Here is a 7549-nt window from a genome sequence, read left to right on the forward strand (position 1 = left end):
CTTTCTTTCTCTCTTTCTTTCTCTCTTTCTTTCTCTCTTTCTTTATATCTTTCTTTCTTTATCTTTCTTTCTTTCTTCCTTTATCTCTTTCTATTATCTCTTTCTCTCTCCATTCCCCCCTTTCCCCTCCCCTCCATCTCTCCCTCTCTCTCCTTCTCTCCTAATTTCCTTTCAATCTATAGTTTTTCCTGTTATCCCCATCCCTAGCAGCCTCCAATTCTCTGTTGCTTTCTCACGTGAATGTGATATGTACAAACTTCTAATCACTAATTTCCTTTATGGTAGCCGGTGTGCAGTTATTGACCAATTCTTAAAGTACTTCTTATGTCTCCGCCTTGATCGAGGAAGTTGCATGTTTTTCATTAAGAAAGATCACTATGATTTCATTGCCCTATACCTGAAATACATCAAGGATTGATACTCCTACCAAGGAGTTTTCAATACTGGAGTTAATAGGGGCAACACATTTATTCTAGTATCTGCCCATAAAGGAAATAACATGTCGCCTTTGATGTTCGAAGTCGCAACTTACATGGGGGAAATTGAAAGTTATTTCTTGAGGAAAATTAATCTATTGTATAAATATTTTTCATCTTTTATTCTAATAATCAAACTTGAATTTGATCACAAAATCACGATAAAGCAGCAATACCAAAAAACTATTGCGCTAAGGAATTTAGCTAGATCGTTTATCACTGTTTAATAATTAGTGAAAAGAGCAAGAATTTGACGATTATTAAATCCGGATTTTGACACAGTTCCCGATATCGCTCCCGAATATTATAGAAGGTATGATGAGTTAATACAGTTCAGTTCATTTATTCATTCTGTTCGAGAAAAAAAATCCCCAACCATTAGGGCCTACATAGAGATGCATATAGGTACAAGTAAAACAACGGAAAGTACACAAAATATATAAGAACTTTAACGAGGTAGTTCCTAGCAAAAAAAGAAATTGATAAAATTTGCATAACTGAAATATTTATCTAAATTGTTGCAGATTAAGATCACACCGACAAACACCAGCAACCATAATAGGAGGGGGAGGGGGGGGGGGGGGGCTGCATGGCAATGGTTAATGTAATCATTTGGAGTTTGGATATTCGTCATTATATTTTCAATCTTTGATGGAATTTATACTTGTTGAACTCTTTACATCTTACGACGATTATTCCTCACTATATGGTGGACGGTTTATTTCCATTTGGTCTAATGCAAATTCCGTGTAATTACCAACTCATCTACTGTCATTTGGTCTATCATCAATTCATCCACTTTTCACATGGTCTAATTGCCATATCGTCCATTCACCATTTCGTCTAATAACCAGTTGGTCCAATAGCCATTTTAGTAGTCCATAAACCATTTAGTCTAATTGGATACATGTAAGTGTTAATTGAGCGAAATGAATGAAAAGAAAATGTGTATATACAGTGCGTATCAAAAAAAAGTTTACACTTAGAAAAAATCATGTAAAATTATAAATTTTTAATATCCTGAAGATTTTTCTACATTTTAACATTAGTACAGATCCATATAAGCAAATGACGATATAACAGTCGAAAAATATTTCCGCTTGAGTGAGCACCACTTACTTTTGAAAAGTTAGTGAAAAATGATTTGCGCAGAACTTTGAAATAGTTATGCGAATAAAAGTAAACCTTAATCATGAATAACACGTGGACTTTAGCTAGTAAAATTGATTTGAATATATATTTTGCCTTTTTTAACTTGTTTCCTTGGCCAAACCACTTCAAGGAGTGCATTGCGCCCCACCCCACTCCCCCACACACCGAGGCCATTGTGACAATATTTGCTTTACACTGAGCTGTGATTTACATAAGATGGCTTAGGCTTGATTTTAATTTTGTTGTCAAGCTTGGGAAAAGTGTGAAGAAACAAGTATTAAATGAAAAATGAAATGTTAACCCACTTTAAATGATAAAAACTTAGTGAAAAAATGCTAGAGATGTCTGGTATAAACTTTTGTTCAGATTCAGTTATGTCCTCAGATCCAGCTGGCACAAAAAGGGTAAAGGTTGTGTTGACTAAGTGTTGAAATTTCAATTTGGGTGGCAAAATTGTTAGAAAATGCTTGAATGTATCTGCTTTATTTCAATTGACTAAAAGTGCAAGGGAAATGTATGAGAAATGTTTCGCAGGGTAAGTTTGATTTCGCCCTTACCCCTTGACACAACGTACAAACGAGCATTTCTGCGCAAACAGATTTCTGCGAGCTTTACAAAAATGGACAGTGCTCACTCAAGTGTAACATTCTGTCAAAACTTTTACTTTCATTGGATAGATGAGACCCAAACCCAAAATTATATGTGAAAAAATTACCAACCTGTTGTATATTTTTTAATTCCCAGGGCTTTTTCAAAGTGTAAACTTTTTTTATACGCACTGTATAGACCAACTGGTTATAGACGAAATGGTCATAGACGAACTGGTGATTAGACGAAGTGATTATTGGACCAAGTGGTTATCGGACCAAATGGTTGTTAGACGAGATGTTAATGGACGGAATGGCATTAGACTAAATGAAAGTAGACCATGTGATGAGTGGACGAGTTGGCAATAGACGAATCGGCAGTTTACCTAGTGGACCGACGTGGCTGAAAAAAAAAACTTCGTGTTTTCACTGTACAGGGTAATAACATTTATTACTTGATCGAGCATTGTGATCATGGACCCAACTATTTACAGCAAACTTATGGGAGATATTAGATGAAATAATATTGAATGCACGTAATCAATACTGTTCCAACTCAAACGTGTATGCATTTCATGTTATATTTCGGGATTTTAAACGAAGAATAATGACCGTTAATGTGATCAAAAGAAGGATTTCTGCATATCCTTAATAGTTTCTTTTGTAATTTACCATGACTTGTGACCTTTCGGAAAACTACTTAGTAAATAGGTCTTAATAATTGTGTTGAAATGAAATAAAATGAAACGGCAAAGTGAATTCATTGGCATTTTGAATGATTTTTTATTAACTATATTTTAGGATCAAGCTCAGTGCAAATAATGACGTCAAAGTATTCAAGGGGACATACAAAGGATGTTGATACCAAAGGAGTTGTTTCTCTAGTGACTATCTCTTGTTTTAAAATCATAACATCCTGTGTTAAGTGCTTAATAACCATACTTCCACGAGAAATACATAAGATGTCTTATGAAAGATTTCCTTTGGTAACCAAGTCTACCGCTCGGCTATACATATTGCGTAATCACAAAGCATCGACAGCTTTCCGCACTAATGAATGGTCGTCAATAGTAGGCCTATTATGATATCACCCATCTGTCAACATTTTATATATATTGGTGAAAAAAATATTGAAATAAAAACAGCATCAATAAATGTAAGTTGTAATAAACACGTTAAAAACAGCAACAGAAAACGCCCAAAATGATACAATGACATTACTTCTCATAAAAGACCCTTAAAAAATGTTGACTCACCTTTTGTATTTGTAGTCTGGATTGTAGTGTTATGGAAATAGAGAATTCATATTTACAAAAAGTATATCTTTTAACAAGAGCGCGGTTTAGAATATATATATATAAAGTAAAGCCCAGTGGATATTTATGGGCAATTAAATAAGAATATAAAAAACTTACCATAAGAATATCTAGTCAAGCTAACCCTAATGATCTCATTGTTGGTTTTATTGAAAAAAAACCCGAAAATAGATATAAAATCAGTGAAAGTTTGAAGAAAATTCATCCAAACACAAAAAAATTATAAATTGTTAGTTTTTATATCTGTGACGTCATACATTACGCGAAAAGCTGTCCCGTAAATCATGAATACCCCTTGTGTTCATAACTGATTTTTTTTCTGGGGATAAAGTGAATCGTTTTCATTATGATTATGGTGAGAAAATGGCGCTTTATAAAATAAGGAGGAGGGGGAGGTGGTGGGGGGGGGGGGCTACTCCCATTTGCACGTCAAAAAATACAATAATTTTTTTTTATTATGTTAGCTTTTATCACAACATATTTTACAGAAACGATGAGCTTCCCCTTTAAATTGCCTCTTGTCAAAATCTCACTCAATAAGCATCTGATAGGGCTATAATTATTTTGATGACGTCATAAAAGAGTGACGCACTGCCCCATGATCCCTGAGTATGGACAAAATTATATACCCGCAATTTTCGGAGATAAACTCCCCTGTTTTAAGAAAGTTTTCTTTAATTCTTCAAATAGTTCATCTCTTTTGTTTTAAGTCGTGTAATGTTATCTGCAATCCTCGTCACTGGCGTAAATTCAAGCGGCAAATCTATTGTTCAGGGGGAAAGGGGGGGGGGGCGGACTTGAATAGCATGGTTTCGCGTACTCACGCCAGTAATTGCCATTAGAATATTAAATTTGCTCATATTTTACATTCTGAAAACTAGGATTACTGTTAAAGGTCATGTCCACCTCAGAAAAAATGTTGATTGGAATGAATAGAGAAAAAAAATGGGTGGACCTGTCCTTTAAAGTTGACTTGGCTCCTTCAAAACAACAATTGCTTTCATTATGATTATTAAAATTCCTTCGCTCAGTCTCTTTGCTTAATCCCACTTTAAAAACCTGAACAAAAGGAAGGAAAAGTTGTATTGTGGGTGCGTCGTGGTCTAGTGGTTCTGACTCTCGCCTTTCTGACTCTCGCCTCTCGACAGACCTGAGTCTTCTCTCCTGCTCCAGCTCTACAGCTCCATTCGATGACTCAAGCCACCCTTCTCTCATCTACTCAAGCCATTCTCACCTCTCCAGCCCAAATAGCCTCCTTATCAAGCCTCTCACCCTGCCTACCAGTGGGCGCGTCGTGGTCTAGTGGTTCTGACTCTCGCCTTTCAAACAGAGGATCGTGGGTTCGAATCCTAGCCATGGCGTGTTTTCCTTCAGCAAGAAATTTATCCACACTGTGCTGCTCTCGACCCAGGTGAGGTGAATGGGTACCCGGCAGGAGTAATTCCTTGCATGCACTGAGCGCCGGTGATGGTAGCTCGAGCTAAAGCCGGGGTAATAATAGCAGCGCTTTGTATCCTCTGGCAAAAAGCGCTTTATAAATCCAACTATTATTATTATTATTATTGACTTGCTGATGACACTCATCAGAGTATTGAAGTAAACTACATTTAGGCTATTTTTTCTCAACTCTATGAATTGTGGAGCGTTAGTCTTCTGACTTTGAAACAGAGGGTCGTGGGTTCGAATCCCAGCCGTGGCGTAATTTCCTTCAGCATTGCGCTGCACTCAACCCAGGTGAGGTGAATGGGTACCCGGCAGGATTAATTCCTTGAATGCATGAGCGCTGAATGGCAGCTCGAGCTAAAGCCGGGGTAATAATAATAACAACAACGCGCATCGGAATAGAATATTTCTAGAGAGATGGCGCTATATAAATGCCTATAATTATTATTACTTATAAACGCAAGATACTGTATAGAAGATCATGTTATGGGTCTATGAATTGATACGCTTGCAACTTTAGCCGCCAATGACATTCAACAATTTAAATAGATACAGTGAACAGAAGATCAAAAATATAAACTATATAAATAAAACAAAAAAATAAACTTTGAGCAATATACTCATATAAATATCTGCCTACCGCTTGTCCTTACCCAGAATGCGGTATATATGTTAATTATCATAAAATCCGAATAATAACCGTCAGATAATTGCACAAGAAAAAAAAAAAACGATGTACTTTTTCGAATTATTGTTTGAACTCAGAATATTTTTTTTCATCAGATTCCTCCTTCTTGAAATCAAACTGTTCTTACTTTGCAAGTGTTTTTTATTGTTGGAGATCAAGGTTCTTCCCAATGCAACTTTATTTCAAGATTTTTAATGAATTATTTACTAATTCCTTGGAAAACTCTCAGTGACGGTCACGTGTCTGGTTTATTAATTTCCCTTATTCCCTTCCTGGTGAGACTTTAAACAAAACTATTATTTCACCAGTCTCAATGGTTTGGTATTCATTCGTTTTTAGTCATACCGAAAAAGGATCTGACAGGAAAACTCGGTCGAACTTTTGACGCTGTTTTTGACCCTGTCTTCCCGGGCCAGGCCAGTCGATTTGACTTCATAGAAAGTAAATCCGAGTCTAGTCTCAAAACACATATCTACCAAACATCATTTATTAATTCATGTGTACATCGATATGAATGATTTTAATAGAACAGAATCACTGCATGATATTATTTGATAATCAAAGCGAGATTGAAAAGATTTATACAGTCATGAATAGATGATGGTGTGTATTAGTCGAATGAATCTGAATTAAGGATAATGTTATCAAAGCACAGCCGACCTGACCTTGTTTTATGCATAATGAAGCCTTGCATGACATGTAAATATTCCCGGAGAAAGTTCAAATCGGGATTTTTTCAGCCTAAAATCGTATAATAATTATGATATTAGGGTTACACTTCGTAATTCCGAAGGTTCGTAATTCCGAAGGTTCTTTATTCCGAACTCCGAAGGTTCGTAATTCCGAAACACGTAAATTGCCTATACCTCGATGTTCGTTAATCCGAAAACGTAAAAGGGTTCGTTAATCCGAACATTTGTGGCGTTATTCCGAAGGTTCGATAATCCGAAAACGAAATAAGGTTCGATGTTCCGAAGGTTCGTTAGTCCGAAAACGAAATACGGTTCGTTGTTCCGAAGGTTCTTTAATCCGAAAACGAAATAAGGTTCGTTGTTCCGAAGGTTCGTTAGTCCGAAAAAGAAATAAGGTTCGTTAATCATTGCGTTTTCGGACTAACGAACCTTCGGAATTACGAACCTCATTTGGTTTTCGGACTAACGAACCTTCGGAATTACGAACCTCACTTTGTTTTCGGACTAACGAACCTTCGGAATTACGAACCTCATTTCGTTTTCGGACTTACGAACCTTCGGAATTACGAACCTTCGGAAATACGAACCTTCGGAAATACGAACCTTCGGAATATCCGAACCTTCGGAATTACGAAGCTTCGGAATTACGAATGTATGCGGATATGAGGACACTTACATTATAAAACTCGGAGTTTGTTAGCAGTTTTATATTTCAATGAATTATAATTTGTTTTACCATATGCAATATTGTGCTATGGCCATGGGCTTGGTAAATTTGAAAAAAACTGATGGAATATCAGAATATAAATAGTTTTATTTTAGGCTGATTTCTGTGTTCTTGATCAAAATTAGTTACAAAAAACTATAGTTTTATTGATGTTTCGAATCAAGGCGGATCGTATTATTTTGGTAAATATAAACATCATTATAGTTGAAATGAAATCGGGAAGTTGAATTTTTCTCGCTCGCTTCACTCACTCTCATCAATAGCTATGCTTTTCTTGGGGTCCTTCCGATTTTTATTTATGAATTTTGTATTTTTTTTATTTTGTTTGAGTTTTTAATGGAAAATAAATGAACTGAACTCTCAATATATTTTTTAAAGAGAAAATAGTTGAAAGGCATAAACTAACTTACATAATGGTGTATACACACATACATACACACCCTCATACCCACACAAGCACATCCACTG

General features: G+C 35.9%; 1 long non-coding RNA gene across 1 annotated transcript; it reads right to left on the reverse strand.

Annotated features, from left to right (window-relative positions):
• Nucleotides 1-6868: 6868 nt before the first annotated feature.
• LOC135156704 (uncharacterized) lies at nt 6869-7019 on the reverse strand. The gene is made up of 2 exons (XR_010295743.1): nt 6975-7019; nt 6869-6941 (listed from the first exon to the last, which is right to left on the reverse strand). It is a non-coding gene; the product is annotated as an uncharacterized LOC135156704 (long non-coding RNA).
• Nucleotides 7020-7549: the final 530 nt, after the last annotated feature.

Source organism: Lytechinus pictus, chromosome 14 (assembly GCF_037042905.1).
Source record: "Lytechinus pictus isolate F3 Inbred chromosome 14, Lp3.0, whole genome shotgun sequence".
NCBI classification, from domain to species: Eukaryota; Metazoa; Echinodermata; class Echinoidea; order Temnopleuroida; family Toxopneustidae; genus Lytechinus; species Lytechinus pictus.